The following is a 17874-nucleotide window of genomic DNA, read 5'->3' on the forward strand; positions in this document are numbered from 1 at the left end:
AACAAAACTAACCTCAAGTTGAAAATAAGACTTATTAAGGTGATCTATAAACAAGTTAAACAAGACAACGCTTGATCAAAAAAAAAAAAAGAACATTATTAGCCAAATAATTTTTGAGATATGTATACACGAAGCAAGTTTTTACCTTTGCATTAATCTTCTAGTGTGGTTTTATGGGGAAGGAATATGTTAATAGTAAAATTACAGAAACAACTATGCCAGTTACTTCCCAAGAATTATAGCGTGAATTTAAGTCAGCAAAGTTGGATACATGGAATTATGTTCAGCCCCATATCTAAATAAAAGAACATTAAATAAAATGATATAATAAATCAGATACAGTTTCCAAATTACTGTCACAGTAAGGTCAACAAATGCCCATGGATGTCAGGGACTACACAACAATCCTTTTACGAATCTTTGGTGAGTGACCTCTGTGATCCTGCAAATATTCTTGTCTCTTCTTTCACTGGGCATATTGAGGTCATCAAGAATAAACTGCTTGTAAAATTACATTCATTTACATCTGAATCTGCCTTCATCTCCTTGTCTATGATGTTGACAAAACAGATGGCCCTTCTCTCTTCAAGACAAATTGCTCCACTGCTCTTGGTTTCTCCTCATTCACATATATTAACCTAGAACTTTCATCCAATGTTTATTTTCTATCTCAGTAATAATTTCACCACCTTCCTCTTTACTAAACCCTTTCTTTCTTCAATATCTGAGATTTCTTACTCCTCCAGAATTGGTATTCTTTCAGTTTCTGTCTTCTGCTACTTCCATAGACTTTCCAAGGGCGGCATCATCCATGCCACATTTCAACATTTACCTCTTTACTGGTAGCTTGCAGTACAGTAGTTTGAGATAAAGACCCATACAGTCAACCACCTGCTGAGTATCTCCTTTCTCTTGAAGACTTATATGCATGTCAAACTCAGTATTTCCAAAACACAACTTACTGTTTTTCCTTAAAACCCCTATTTTTCCTTCTGAATTCCCAACATTGGGGAATACAGTCCCCCAAGCTTTAAATAAGGAGTAGATCCTCTATGTTTCTCTTTCTTTTACTGCCTTTCCATAATTAGGAATGAAATTCTGTTCATCCCACTGACTAAGTTCACATCTGTTTTCCCCTCATAACCTACTGCTATTGCATTTATCATTTGCACTAATTAGTCTTCTGATTGGTATTTTTACATCCAGTCTTAACTCTTTAGACTTTATGCTCCACATTGCTGCTAATGTTATATTTAGAAAAATTGATATTCTTTTTCCCCATTCTGAAACCCCTTGATACATCCTCAATACCTGTAGAATAAAGTATAAACTTATTTACATAATGCACGTCTCTTATATAATCTGGCCTCAGCCTTAGTCTCTTCTTATTTTTCAAGAATGACTTGTAAATCCTGAAGTACCAAGCTATTTCATGTCTTCATGATATTTTCCCAGTGATCCTTGGCACAAAATGCATTCAGCCAACATTCATAGAACCAAACTCTGTAACTGAATAAAATGTGGCAGAAACAGCATATTGCCTACCAAAATATGTGCTTTTTCTTCTGTAGCCCAGAACTGTCACTAGATGATCACTTTGCATCTTGCATCTAGTGTGATCAGATCATAGTTCTCACCAATGGATTGGAGTGAAATTGGCATCTGTCACTTTTGAGTCAAGTTACTTAAAGATCCTTATGGTTTCTATATGCCCTTCCTCTTTCTCTTAATTGGCCAGATGCAGAGAACAAGGAGTTTCTAGGGTAAAGCAAAGTCATAAGATGAAAGAAGCTTTGAAGAAAGAAAGCCCTGAAATCTGCCCATAAGGATCATCCACATTGAACAGTTAATTGAGGAAGACAAACTTGTATTGTGCTAGACTACTAACATTTTGGGCTATATATAATAATCGGTGTAATCCTAACGAATACAAGAGACAGAAATGATTCAAGTAAAATGGAATCCCTGTCATTTAGAAGCTTTCAATCTAGTTGTGTTATAAAGCTCTTTACATAACGTAGTCAATGTAAATTTTAATAGCTGTATAACATTACACGTAGAGTATAGAGCATCATTTACTCATTCTCTTATTAGCAGAATTTCCATTTCTAACTTTTCAGTGACACAAAGCAATCATTAATAACTTAGGGCATATAATTTTTTGCCTGTTCTTTATTATTTCCATAGTTTAACTCCTTTGGATCACATTGTTGATAAAATGTTAGAAGATTTAGATGAATATTGCCTCTATGGTTTTATCCACTACAAAAACCTGGCTTGTAAGCATGTCTCTGTGTTGGAAGGTTGACTGATTCTAGGAGATCGGCTTTTAAAGATTATGACATTGATACAAAACAATGCAGAAATGTTTTTATTTAATTAAAGTAAGAATTTATGGCATACTTTTCTAAGCAAACCATGCTATCTTAAGAATACCTCCTATTTACTGAAACAAAGCCAACTTATTTTCATAATAATCATCTTTCAGGTAAAAAAAAAACTAGAAATCTTACACATCTTGATCAGTTACATGTTATATCTGAGGTGATTCATAACTTGGGGTTAAATAAGGTGACTTTGCCTTAATACTTGTTAAAAGAGGTTTGCCACAATCAAGATGTATAAATATTAAATAGCTTTCCAGTGTTGTCATTTAAAAGATAGGGGATAGCAGACTGAATTTACTACAATATTTGTTAATGTAGAATAAGGTTGACAAGCGAGTTTCTAAAGCTTCAAAAAATACTCATAGTTTGGTGAAGTAACATAATTTCATCTCTTCTTACCTCCAAGCACTAATTTGTACAAAGAGACCAAACATTACAGAAATGTAATAATGCTCATATGCAAATATTTTAGATCTGTCTTGTAAAACACTGCATTTTGTTTTAATTTATTTTCTGGCAATAAAATTGCTTTCCCCTTTTATAAACACAAACTTAAATTTCAAGATTTCATTAAAAATATTTGGATTTCTGATTATGGTCTACTCTTTTAATGCAACACAGAGAGTACCCAGATAGTTTTTATTTTTAATCTCATTTACTCTATCAGGATATAAGAAAAATCATGCATAAAAGTTACATATATGTAGGAGTTCATGATAGAGGTGAGCACCTCCTTGACATTCAAATGCAATGATAATCAAGGTGGATAAAACTCTCTGCTCTTCATTCCACCTGCAGGCTTCTAGATTTATGTGTTGATTTATGCCAGCTCAATCTTCTGGCTTTTCATCAAGATGTTCAATATACAGCGCCTTCATTATGAACTATAGTTTTCTCTATCATTATAAGAAACACAAGTTAAGTAAGCTTTCCTCAAACATCAGTGATTGCTTTCAAGTTCCTGAACATGCTGCAGTAGGCTTGACGAGAGGGATTGATTTATCACTTTTTAAATAGATTCTTAATCTGCAAATCAATAAAAATGTTTCACTTCAGCAGTGGCACAGGTTGAATGACTCACCCTTGAAAGCAGAATGAACTAATACTGTCTTTCTTCCTTTCTTTAATACACTCAGATTGCAATTGTGCATTTTCTTCGTTCGGATTACTTGATAAACTCCAGTGTTTGAGAGGGTCTGGTATTTCATCTTGTTTTCTCCATCAGTCAGTCAGGGATTAAATGTTAATCTGTTATGATTGTTATTTTAACTCTGTTGTTCCCTTCATTATGTAATGAGAAGGTTAACACTAAAATGTTCTTTAGCTGGCTAAAAGAAAAATAAAAAGTAAGAACACACAAAACATGGCCATTACTTCAGCAAGAAAAATAGGAAGAACATTTTATACAGAAGTGACACACAATGTTTGTTGGATTCTGAATTAGTCGAAATTTTTGGAATTCCAATATTGGTCAATTAGCTTGATAAAGTCTATCATAGAGTGCAATTAAAACAGAGGATCAATTCTCTATTCTTCATACCATACTAAGGGTACAGTAGATTCTAAAAATCCTCTTCTAATGGGAACCCCTTAGGTGGTTCAGAAGTCTGCTGTAAGTATTCAAGAATTCCAGAAAGAAGGCACAAGAGCCTTATAATTACCAAAAGCATTTAAAATCTTTTCTAGCATCAGTGAAATTAAGACAAGAAAATCCCAAACACCCCATAATATCTTGATATGAGCATCTTGTAATCATTCATATTTAATTTTACAAAGTCTATAACAATTTTTATTTTTTTTCCTGAAACAATCTGAATTAAGAAACTGCATGGTTCTATAAAGTCCTTAAAAAATGGTAGTAGCATTTTCACTTCAATTATATCACTGACACTAAAAAAGAAACTTCCTAAAATATATTTATATGACAAGTCTAACTTTTGAAAAGTTTTGAGAAAGTGACCTCATTTTTTTTAGCCAAATAGTTTTATTGGAAAGAACAGAATAGAAATGGGCTCTAATTTAGGTAAATAAATGTTTTTATTTAATCTTCATTTAATCATGATTTTTAAACTGAAAAAAAATGTTTTATTTAGGCTTGATTTAAGAAAGCCATATTTTCTTTTAATTTTTTCCCTTTTGTTCTTATTTTTTACCAGTCTTTTTAATATAAAGACTACTTTTTGATAATCTGCTTTTCTTCACCCGTGTCATCCATGAACAATGTGAGAAAGAAAGGAGGTGGGGTTGAGTATTGTCTTTTTATTTAAAGGCTATGTTTGGTGAGAGTCCCACCCAGTGGGGATAAAACTTATCTTTAAAGAGATAAATCTATTTATGAGAATCCCCATTAAAAATACAGCACCCACAATGTTATTGAAATAAGATAGGGAGGAAAGTAAAAGAGAAAATCAAACACTGCTACAAATGTTTGGTTAGTCTTCCTAGTCCTGACCACACTTAATATGACATCTCTAGGACACGCTGGTCCTTTATACCTGTCCTCTGAGTGACACAATCTCATTCACTTATCTTGCATGATCTTCCTGATCTTATACTGCATGGCTTGGATAGACTTTCCTCGTGGCCAATGAGCAAGTTCATATGTCATTCATCCTTGTATATTCAGGGTGGTGGATATGTGGTGATTTTTATATATAAGTATTTTAAGTAAACCCATAATGCAAAATCTTTTTTGACAATATTTTCCAAAAGTGGGAGAGTCAAGTTTCATATATATGCATGTAATACATGGATTTGAAGATACACCACAAAGGCTCTTGAAGGAAGAATTTATGCCATTGGTTGACCATAACAAGACAGTAAAGCATAGAGACCTAAACTTCTCTTATTTTATTATTCATCTGCTTAGCACAATCAGCATCTCAGGGAAACATCTCCATAGGACAGCACATCACTCTGTGTCTAAGATTTTCTTCTCTTATATTACCTACACATCACATTTGTGAGGAGGTATGGGAAGCTTCCTATTCCTCTTCAACTATTTTCTTTTAATTAGATAGCAATTTTATTTTTTTCAAAAATTTTATTTTTTTCAAAAGCCAGAAATATTCCAAATAAGACTATTGTTTATCTGAATTACCTGAAGAGGCTTCTTGTTTAACCAAGAAAGTGAAAAGACACTGACTGCCTTTAATACCTGTTGGTAAACAATATGGGTCATAAATATTCAAGAAATTTAGCCAGTGATCACAGTATCGGTGGAAAGTATTTAATGAGAATTCCTAAGTGCTCAACATTGAGTTACAAATTGACATCATGAATTAGATATCTTCTTATAAAATCTAAGTATGATATGAAAATATAAAATTCCAACTACATGTTCTTATTTGTTTTTTCCTCATGATTCTAACTCTATGTTGCACATACACTATTCTGACCTTAAAGAAATATAAAAAGTATTTCTAAAACCCAGAGGTCATTTGAATGAGGATTCTGTTTTATTAAAGTGCAATATATGAGTATTTGATTCTGACATAAAATCATAGTTAGAAATTAAATATAGTTGTTTAAAATCTTTAGCCTCAGATGAAGACTGACCATTTGCATTCATATTCCAGTTTTCCAGTATTTACTTGTTATGTAATAATAACAAAGTAATTTATTTTCTCTTTCTTGGTTTATGCATTTGTACAGTGGGAATAGTAGCAAGGTCTGTCTCATACGGTTGTTGAGAATATTAAATGAGATCATTCATGTAAGGTGCTTAGCACACAGTAAATGCTTAATATATGTCATCTATTTTACTAACTTTATGGTAATAGCTAATTAACTTGATTTTGATTGAGGCACTTTATTGCCCTCATTAAAATATACATTAATCCATCATCTAATATTTATTGGCAAGGCACTCTGGTACGTATTACAGTCTTAAAAGTATTTGCCATAAATAATCACCAAATCATTGGAAATCCTGACTTCCTGAGGCTTGAACAGTTAAGCAGTTATTTTAATTATGCAAGGCTTTAGGTGTTCAGGTGAACTCATGACCTGGAAAACGGACATGCTTCAGAGTTCAGTCAACAAAATGGTATGAGAGATACTATAGCTGAAAGATGTTTTTAAATATTGTGTACCAGTAAAGAGTATTATGACTTTTAACAGTGAAATCTGTTGCCTTCATGTCCTATTAAAATTCAAAATGATATTATTGAGTGTTTACTTTGGACCAGGGATCATGTTAATGCTTTATGTACATGGCTGCATTTAATTCACAATTTCCTACCAGAAGAGTATAAGTATCATCTTACAAATGAGAAAGTTATAGTCCAGAGAATCTAAATATGTTTCCAAGTAACATAGCTACAGCAAACCTGGAATTTGATCATAGTTTTAACTGTATCATGCCACCTCTCAAATATCTATTCTGCATTTGAGAGACTTGGTGTCATCTTACACAAGGGACATATGCATATAGTAGCAAAGGTCTTAAGAGTACCACCTGTGTACAGCAAGTCCTCAGCCGTGTCATTTGGATCACTGCTGTCTTATTAAATAAGTAAATCAGTGCAAAGCTAAATAAATGAAGAAGGTTCTTGGTTTGGAAGAATTTAACATTTACAGTTTCAACTATTTTATAGAGATTTCAAAGTCCATGGACAATAATAATTTGTAATTTTGTTGAGGTGAAAATTAAAATATGTCCCACTCTACTGCATGTAAGAACAAGTCATAGAGAAAGTTAGGACACCTAACTAAAATAGCATAAGCATTTTGATACATTATTCTACAGTGTTTCTGTGCATAGATACTTGGATCAAGTGATTTCTAGCAATCTCTATTGCTTAAAGTTTTTATTTTTTAAAAGATGTTGTTTATTTATTTATTTATTTATTTTAGAGAGAGAGCATGAGCAGGGGAAGGGTCAGAAGGAAGGGGCAGATGGGGAGGGGGAGGAAGAGAGACTCTCAAGCAGATACCTTGCTGAGCTTGGAGCCCAATATAGGGCTCAATTTCATGACCCCAAGATCATGACCTGAGCCAAAACTAAGAGTAAGATGTTCAACCGATTGAGGCACCCAGATGCCCTGTTAAGTTTTCTTTTTCTAATAGAAAATAAATTACTAGAGTTGGTCTGAAATTTACTTTCTTTAAATTTTATTTTCTTTTTTCAGTGTTCTAAGATTCGTTGTTTATGCACCACACTCAGTGTTCCATGCAATACGTGCCCTCCTTAATACCCACCACCAAGTTACTCTTTATTGTACTATTTTTAGCATTAAATTGAAATATTTTGAATGTAACCAAAAGCATCATCCTTGTGAAACTACTATGATACTGCAGATCAAGATTTGAATAAGATTTTCTTCATTATACCATTCAAATATTTATTCTGTGCATTAACAAATGAGAAAAGTCAACCTGCCTTATTAAAAAAAAAAAAAAAAGAAGGAAAAGAAAGCTTTATATGGTTAAATCAATAAGGATAATAATGTTTACAAACTACACTGAGATTTACTTTTACCCAAATATCATTCATTTATCATTTTATTCCTTTTTTTAATTTCATTTTAAATTAAAACAAAATTTAAAACAACACTAGGAGGTGAACGGAATTAGAATTCTAACTTTCAAGGTGAGAAAATTGAGACTAAGCAGAGTTAAGTAACATGCTCAGTACTAATAAATTAAATCTGATTCAGGTGGGGTCATTTAATTCCAAATTGTGTTTCCATTTTAACAATTTATTTTGCTAAGAATTGTTTTAAGGTTTTTAACTAATATTGATATCTCAAATGAATTGAAGAATCATTATATTATTCTTCGCCCGCCCCATCCCTGCAACCAAACGTATTTTTTTCATACTAATTATAGTGATAGTGAGGACATCTGATTTCACTTTGGTAATTCCATACTCACTTTCTTAAGTGAACTCACAAAACTCTAAGTAACTCACTCAAAGAATCTTTTGATTGACAATAACAATATCTAATAATTCATCTGAGTAACAGATAATTGGAAATTATAAAGTTACTTATGCATTTAGAGGACAATCTATCAAGAGGGTACTAAATAAAAATAAACCCTTAAAATACAATGAAATCTTTAAAACAAAAAAAAATTGTCCTACATACAGCTCTACATTTATGCTCATTTCGTCAATTAGAAAACTAAGATTTGGGGGCGCCTGGGTGGCTCAGTGGGTTAAGCCTCTGCCTTCGGCTCAGGTCATGATCTCAGGGTCCTGGGATCGAGCCCTACATCGGGCTCTCTGCTCGGCAGGGAGCCTGCTTCCCCCTCTCTCTCTGCCTGCCTCTCTGTCTACTTGTGATCTGTCTCTCTCTGTCAAATAAATAAATAAAATCTTAAAAAAAAAAAAAAAAGATAGTTTAAAAAAAAAAAAAAAAAAAAAAAGAAAACTAAGATTTGGAGGATTGAATGATTTTCCTAGGATTGCAAAGCTAATAAATAGGGGGAAAAGCAATATTAAACACCAGATGTTTGGATCTTTTATCTTCTAAATATAAAGTCAAGAGAAACAATGAAATGGATATGAATTATTGTAGAAGCCATGTTTAAATAAAAAGAAAGAAACATTGAAGCACCAGAAGTACTAAAAAAGAAAAAGTGAGAAGGTAAGATAAAGACAAATTGAATCCTGAAATAAAGTAAATTGAAGAATAAATGTCGGGGGGAGAAAGTGGGAGAAACTAAAAGAGAAATAAGCAGACATCCCAAAAGGCAAAGAAAAAAAAATAAATATTTTTTCATAAATGATCTGTTCAAAGACAGCATTTCATCTTATAATGACACAAAAGTATTCAGCCTTCAGTTGAGAAGGAGTTAATCGCCATGAGCACCCCACCTCTCTTGTCCCAGGAGCTAATCATCTTTGCATCAAGGACTGTCACCAAGTACCAGTGGCTTAGTCACTATGAGGGTGGGAGGGGTACGTAGCTTTGAAAATAAGTCACAAGGCTAAACAGACAAAGTAAAAGGGACTGGGCCTGTGTTTACTGAAGAGGTCAATTGATTTCAAAGCATGAAGCTGTTCTACAGTTTAGCAAGAAGAATCTCACACAGACTCCCTGGCATAAAATGCAACCATTTACTGAAATTCATGGTAAATTATTAAACACTTGGCATGGACCCATTTATATTGAATAGAAGCAGAAAGATTAAAAAAAGAGGTCCCACATGTAAACAGCAAGAATGTAAATTAAATCTGCCTCTAGCAGAGTCCTTCAACGCAGCCACTTCTTTTGGAATATTCCCTGTTCTGGTCTATTTTTCTTGATAAGCAATCAAAGTATTAAATACGCTTGCTGCAGAATCTAAAGCAATCAAAACGGAAATAGTTATTTGACTTTTGCTCCAGTAATTTTTTTCCCATCTTGCATTTTCTCATTTAAGAATTTACATTCATGGGACAACCCAATACACTAAATGGTAAGAACTATGAATGTTTTCACAGAAATTTGGAAGAACTGCACGAAAATAAATGTAGTGAAGCTTAGAGTATGAAAGGAAAACACTTTAAAATCAACATATCTATGATAGATAACAGTAATATCTTGTATTCATTATAATTTTTTTCCTACTGCAAGCGGTTTACTTTAAGAAAAGGCAGAAAATGAGGAAATTCAGCAATAATAATAATTAATGAGGGATACCTGGGTGGCTCAGTTGGTTAAGTATCCGACTTCAGCTTAGGTCATGATCTCAGGGCCCTGGGATAGAGCCCCTTGTGAGGCTCCCCACACAACAGGGAGCCTGCTTGTCCCTCTCCCTCTGCCCTGCCCCTCACTGTGTGCGTTCTTAATGATAATGAATGATTAATAATAATACTTCCGTGTGGTTTTGTAATTGAGGAATAGAGTTAGATCACTCTTTTGTTTTCAACAGATAGTATACTTCAGTTAAGTATATTTACAACATAGAATGTATGCTAGTTTGTACATAGTGTTTATAGTTTATGTTGAATGAAAATATGCTGTTTTTGTTGAACCCATTTAATATTAATCTAAAGCTTATGAATTTTAGGTGAATATGTGATTCCAATATGACTAATTAAAAAGTAAGTTAGAAAAAATAGAGTTTAAAAACTTAATTTTTATATTCTATTATTAGAGCTAATTATAAATAAATTGAATGATGAAATTTTGGAGGGAAGGATGTTGCCAAGAGGATGGAGGATAACATATACTGGAGTCTTCCTTATGAAGAGGGGGAGAAGAATGATGTTTCACTTACATGATCCATTCTTATACCTATTATGTGCCATTTTACTTCAGGCTCTTTAGATCCAGTTTAATGTAGTTTAATATAAAAAGAAAACACAACTATTCCAACCTCTGATTGTATTTCTGAACAAAATTTCTGTTCTGTGTTCTTGATGCTTCAACATGTCCTTGGCTTTATATCTGCCAATTAAGCATGTGCCTTCATACTGAAATATCAGGGAAATTGTATGCAAAGCTCTTCAAATTTCTTGTTCACTTTGGCGAAAGTGATAAGGTGAGGGTTTAAAGATAGGGTACGAGTTCACATTATAGGGGCGACTTTCTTTTTTTCTTTCCCTTTTTGTTTTTTGAGGCCATCCCTCAGAATAATCCCTCAGAATAATGAATGAGAGCTGTGGGAAAATTCAGCTGTCCTCTTCACAAAAGCTCACTCAATTGTGAAAGAAAAATCTCTCAGCAAAACCTGATAATAAGAGGAAGAGCTCTCCTATTTGGAATCAGAGTAGGATAATATGGTTGGTTATCTTTTGTTTGTAAGTTCGTGTCAAGAAAAATATGTGCAAAAATCTGTATTTCCCCAAAAGAGATGGTTCAGTCATTGGTGACAGTCTATGCTACCCCATTTCATCTTTTCTTTGCGATGAGCTTTTTTATTAAACTTTATTAATGCTAGGAGAACATAGATTCCCTGCCCTTAACTCTGAAATAATGATAGATTATATCCTGAGAAAACATTTCTCATGATGACCCTGGGTTTTAACTGAAATAAGTTAAATATGATTACGATCATTGCGATTCTCTGGCTGGATATACACAAGACAAGAAATAGGGGTAATTAAAAGCAACTCTCTCAGCCCAACCTCCACAGCCTGTTATCAACTTAAAACCATACAAACAACCTTCTGTACCTTGTTAGGGAATAAGCAAGAAGACAGCAAGAGAGAGTATGACAGAAAGATAATGATATTGATTACATGATTTCTATAATTAACTGCATAAACATCCACTATCCCACTATGATTTAGAGGTTTTCTCTATGGTTAGTGGTTTCATCTTCAAAGAAGACTTCATATTTAAGACTAAAGCTGTATTAATACAAATGGGTTATTGTTAAGTTTCTTTTGGACTCTGAGGTTTAAACACAAATTTTGAGCCCACTTACTCATGTTCTGTAGAAATTCCCTTCACTGATGAATATGGAGGCCCCTACATTCCCAAGTCACTTCCAGCTACTAATTCCTGTTAAAGGTAACAGAAAGGTGGCTTTTCCTTGATTTCTCCACCAATTCTCTCAAGAAGTATTTGTATATTAAGCAGATTTTGCTGAAAATTTAGGATGATGGAGGAGGTTTATACCATGGGAACTGAAAAAAAAAAAATTAAAATAAACATCAGATTTCCATGCTACTAAAACCCTTTGACTGTAAAGCTTTTTGAAATTACTCATTTGCCTCGAGTTGCTATAAAATCTTGCCACATTGTGTGATTTCTTTCTCCATTTTCTTTTCCCCTTCTCTTAACTGAGCTCCTGACATTCAAAATACAAGTTCATTCCTTAAGCAGATCAGTTTTCTTACTGTCTCCATCCAAACCACTTGCTCAATGACTACCTTCTATTCTGTAACTATTTTTCTTTAAAAAAAAAAAAAAAGAAAGAAAGAAAAGAGAGAGTTCAATTTTGAAGAGGAACTCTTGATAGTAGCTGTATAAGTATATATATATTTCTCCTCCCCACTGCCACAGGTTTTTCAAAATGGGCTTCCTTCAGTGAAATCAAGTAGAGTAACTTTTGTGATTTATTCCTTATATATGTAATTGGAATTATGACTTCACATCAAATAATTTTAATATATGGCCATATTAAGGAGGAAACATGTATTCAATATGAAAACCAATAGTCAAATAGTAAATATAATATAATATTATTAAAAATCTGGTCAGTACATATTTACTCTTTAATTGTACAAATGTATGATGAGACCATTAATAATACACATTGATCCATTTTTATTAAACTTTGACAAAGAATTAATTTTGCCCTAGTATAATCAATACCCTTAAACAGAACCAAACTCATATATGGTATTGATTTCTAGGGAGGAAAAAGTCATTATGTTTTTGCTTAGGGGAAAAAGCTCAATTATCCATAACCTGAATTTTAAAAAATATTAATTCACTTTTTTTCTAGAAAGAGACATGGGGAATTTCTAGTAATATTGATTTATAGAAAATATCATACAAGAGCATTTTTGGAGGGGAGAGACACTTTAAAAATAATCTTTGATTCCCTTACAGCAACTAGGGGAAAGGTTTGCCTGTACCAGTTGCTAAATAAATGTCAGTGAAAGGAACACATTGGGTCATTTGGTTGCGTGGAATAGATAACCTCTCCAACCTAGCCAAGATAACAGCCTAAGAAAACACCAAGACCAGGATTTGGGCTGGAATACCGTCATGCTTGAGAGAGCTCCTATAACAAACTACTTTGTCTATCTTTCTTGGGGGACACTTGATATTTCCTCACATGTGTTCTGTCTCTATCTTTCTAAAACTGGTTTCCATATACTTATCACTCCTTTCTAGCTGTAGTTTACATGTGGCTCAGATTTGCTACCATCTCTCAGGCTCTATATCTTATAGAAATTTTTATGTGTTCCGTTTTCTTCTACTCTTGCTTCCAACTGACTCAGTTTTTCTGTTTTCTAATTAAAAATTTCTTCTAGTAAATTGGCTTTTTTTGTTTTTGCTTTGGCTATCCATGGGTCATACATCATTGGCAGGACTATGCATAGATTGATTTTCTTCCATTAGATGCTTGTCTGACCGCACCAGTTAAAACTGGAGGAGTAGATCATGTGATTTGTCAAATTTCCCTTAAAAGAGAGTGTTGTCAGAACAGGCAGTATGATGTCTCTCAGGAGAACAAATTACTATGGATTAACCTCTGATCAATAAAAGGGGTATGTTATACAAATCCGAAAACAGATGATATTTCCTTGCTCAGATTCTTAAACTGAACCAAATAACCATCGCTATCTAACACATATGGATAACATTCACAAAATAGAATTCTCTTCTTGTTCCTTACTTCCCACCTCTTTCACACCTACTGTCAGTCACTGAATCAAATCATCTCAAATAAGTAGGTGCAGTGACACAGCAGAAGAGAGACATGTACAACAGGGGCTGTGCTGGGGTTGGAAAGCTCATCCATCAGGCCGCACATGCATAATAATCAGTTCATTTTGATATGCCTGACATCATTGCAATGTCTCCTGAGGAAACCAGAGGGGGAGTTTGGGGAAAATTAATATGACCTTTAGTTGATTCCTAGAGAATACCTCCCTTTCTTTTTTTCTGTCAATGAAGGAGATAAAAGCCTATGTTAATTACATATTTGTTCCCTCTCTGTGGGGTTTGCATGACAGATAGTCTGTTCATATGTAGAGATCAGGAGGACTAGTAAGGAAAATGACAGAGAGCAATATGCAGAGGGTAAGTTCATGGTGAAAACACTAACTGGTAAGAGTGTGGATATCTGAAATATAGGCTTATACCCGTCATATATTTAATTTTCTTTCTCGGAGGTAATGAAATTCAATTGGTCAGGTGGGGAGAGGTTCAGAGTATAATTAATTACAGAAAGGGCAGGTAAAGCATGCATATTTGTTTTTCATATTCACACAATCACTCACAATACAGATGGCTTGAAGAACTATTTATTCCTCAAGCAGATTGATCTTTATGCAACTTATATATGTCCTTTTATATAGTAGCTATCAATAACTAAAAAACAACCACATAAATATTCAAATAAGTATGCAAAAGAGATACCTATTGTCACCAAATATAGAAAATAAATGCAATAGTAGAGGAAAGAAAGTGTGTCTCATTTGTGCTGGATATGAAAACAGCAACAAAAGAAAACAAGAAATTGGAAAAAAAAAAAAAAAAACTTCTTTGTACTGAGCTTGGGAGTCTCTCCTCAGGACTATGCTCAAAATTTTCTAGCAATGCTAAGGATAGAAACAACCAGCTCTTGAACTTTGAAGTAATTGGTTCACAGCTGTGCTTATACTGAGATGGAAATATGGAAATACATTTGTACAGAAGAAGGGTTTTTTTTTTTTTTTGGTAGTTGTAATGAGAAAGTTGTCAAATTAAACCCAAACTGCTGTAAGTAAAATAAATTACATGTGGAAATTCAATTTCTGATATTTGCATTGCAGGGGTATATGTGCTATGATATTTCTAAAAAGAATTCTTTTGTTATTCAAAAGTTTAATGTTAAGGAAGAAAAAGTGACCTAAAGTGATTTTTAGATATTTTTATATCCTAAAAACATAAGACATCATATCAAGGCAAGGCATCATGGCACACCTTCAGCAATTTTTTTTTAAAGATTTTATTTATTTATTTGAGAGAGAGAACATGACAGGAGAGAGGTCAGTGGGAGAAGCAGACTCCCTGCTGAGCAGGGAGCCTGATGAGGGATTTCAGGGATCATGACCTGAGCCGAAGGCAGTCGCTTAACCAACTGAGCCACCCAGGGCCCACCTTTAGCATTTCTTAAATGCAGGAGTTCTTAGGGAGGGACACATTTCTAGCTACCAAAGTGTTTAAAATATACTTAAGAAGGCAAGATTAGCAAATCTGAAAGAGGGACAATATAGAATACACAGATAATTGGAAGAGAAAGATCAGTGTGGGCTGAGATAATAAGAAAAGTCTTTGTTGGGAAGATAGGATAAGGGCTTTAAATAGTGGATATGGAATTAACACAAAAACCTTTTAGGGATGTATCATATAAAGTCCATGCCGCAAAAACTGAGAACATGTGTGTACGAAGAGAAGAGGATGCAATCTAGACAAGCAAAGCATGACTTTTTAAGGGGACAAGTAAGAAGTTGGGCCATGCAGAAACTGAGGTGTGCATTGGACTGTGTTCAGCGAGAGCTGCAAAGAGAGCTTCAGTTCTATATGGGCTCCTGAGAAACCAAGAGGCATGTATAAATTTCAACAATGCAATCATAAGTGGACAGCTATTGGGGTGGGGCCAGGACTTGTCACAAAATGAAAAAAGTTCTAGCCTGGAAAATGATAAAAGTCTAGAACGTGATTCCAGCTGACTAACACACTATATGATCTTGAACATGCCCCTTGGTTCCTTAGGTCATAGACAGTTGTTGGAAGCTTTAAACCCTTATCTTTACACCTATTTTATTATACACTCTTAGGATGTCCAAAACAGAAGAAAAACACTAATTTGTTATGTGCCTAGAAAATGATTACAGCGAATAAGATAATTATGAGATTCTAAAGTTTGGCATGTCTAGCTTTCAAGAGAAATGGCACTTATTATTTTAGTGCCTGAGTATCTAATGGTGAAGGAAAGGAAGTGTTGATGAACTAGAATATTTTGAAGTCCTTTCAATCCTCAACTGGACATTCTGCCAGATGAGGGGGTGGAACTGTGACTAAACTATTCTAGGGCCCCATAGTACCCACAGAAAGTGCTTCACTTGCTATGTGTTGAAAGAATTTGCCTAAGTGCATATGCCCATAATGTATACTTTGATTTAGGTTTCATTATTTTTTAATCTATTAAAATCTCACTCCAGTATGATAATTCAATAATAGTTGCTTAAGAAATAAAATTCACATACTCTCAAATGTGTCTGTACTTCAGCAACTTACAGTTAAGTAATTATTACTTAATTAATATTACTTAAGTAAATGAATTGACTGAGAAACACAAGAAAACACTGAAGGAGCCAAGGCAATATGTGTTTGTGTTAGGTACAAGTGATAATCTAGGACTCAGACCCCGGGTATCGTTGCAACAGGGCTTACACACCTGCTAATGATTGCTCCCATGTTTGGTACAGTTTTGCGGGTCACATGGGCACAAGCGCATTGGGTTTCAGAGCAAGATGTTTTGGGCACCCACCCCATGGGTGGGGTCCTACAATGAGAGGTGTTAAATGTGGAGTTCAAACTCTTGACATTATAGGGAGAAGCTGGGACTTGGGAGTTCCCTCCCAATTGTATTGGACTGTGCTGAAGATGAGTTTTATGGAAAGCATGTATCTCAGCCTTTCCTACCTATCTTGATGGAGGTATTTTCTCATTTGCCCACTATGGAGAAGTCACCCAGCTGGTATCAGGATTACTTTCAGAGCTTCAGGCATAGCTGTACATTTGGTGTGTCTGTGGGAGGAGTGGAGTTCAGGAGGCTCCTATATCGCCACCTTGCTTGACCTCTTCTGGATAAGTTTCTTTATCTCTCTTTGCTTCTGTTTACTCAGTCTGTACAATGGATCTGATCACGGTACTTTCTTAATTGGCAGGTATAAAAAATAATACACACATATCTCTAAGCACGCTTCCTGGCACACAGAAAACATTCAAAACATAGTAGCTTCAATGATGATGATGGTGATGGTGATGAGGACAACTACTACAACTACTCCTATTCTCATCCCATATTCAAAATTGCAGAGAAAACATAAATTTGTTGAGAATTGCAGAGAAAACACGCATTCTCCAAAGTGTCTTTAAGGATGAATATATGATACTACTTATGGTGAGAAATCAACATTAGATGTCTACCAATATGGGCACAGAAGTCAAAAAGGTAGTGATAATAATTTTAAAACAAACCCTTGTGAAGACACAGTAATTGAAAATGTAAGCTTATGTTTCAGCTTACATAATGAGGAAAAGGCATCTGTTTCAAAAGCAATGGCTCACTAGTCTTATATGCTTTTAATATGTGCTCATTTTGCAGTCAACCACAGTTCCTACACTAATATTAATATTCCCCAAATGACAAAATTGCATCAACTGGAAATTTGGTTTCTGCCTGATATTCTGTGTTAGCTTTGCTATTTTAGACTCAAATAAGCAGTTTGAAAAAAGCCTTAAAAAGTCATTGTCATTCCTGATTGCAGTTCATATTACATTACCTGTAGAATTTCATCCGCAGTTGAATTACTCATCACCAATCTGATCATTCTTCCATAATTAGACTCTTTTGGTGAAGGATAAACTCTGAATATTAATACCAGAAAACTAGATTTAGAACAAAGAACAGGTTGGAAGGCAATTTTGGAATCTATCATTAGGGTTTTTAGTTTATAGTCATAGAAATTATTTCTTGCTATGCGATTTTAATGGGTAAACAGTCTATAATAGAGAACAACAAACTCATCCTTTCACTTGTTATCTTCAGTTAAGACCTTTTCCTACTAAGCCTTTTTGAATTGGTCTTCCCTGGAATAGTC

The 17874-nt window shown here is 34.1% G+C and overlaps 1 long non-coding RNA gene across 2 annotated transcripts in view; it reads left to right on the plus strand.

Moving 5' to 3' along the window:
- Nucleotides 1-17874, plus strand: part of LOC308353481 — a 136959-nt gene that overhangs the window by 57431 nt on the left and 61654 nt on the right. The window lies entirely within an intron of this gene.

This window comes from Martes martes (genome assembly GCF_963455335.1).
Source record: "Martes martes genome assembly, chromosome: 12".
Classification (NCBI taxonomy): Eukaryota; Metazoa; Chordata; class Mammalia; order Carnivora; family Mustelidae; genus Martes; species Martes martes.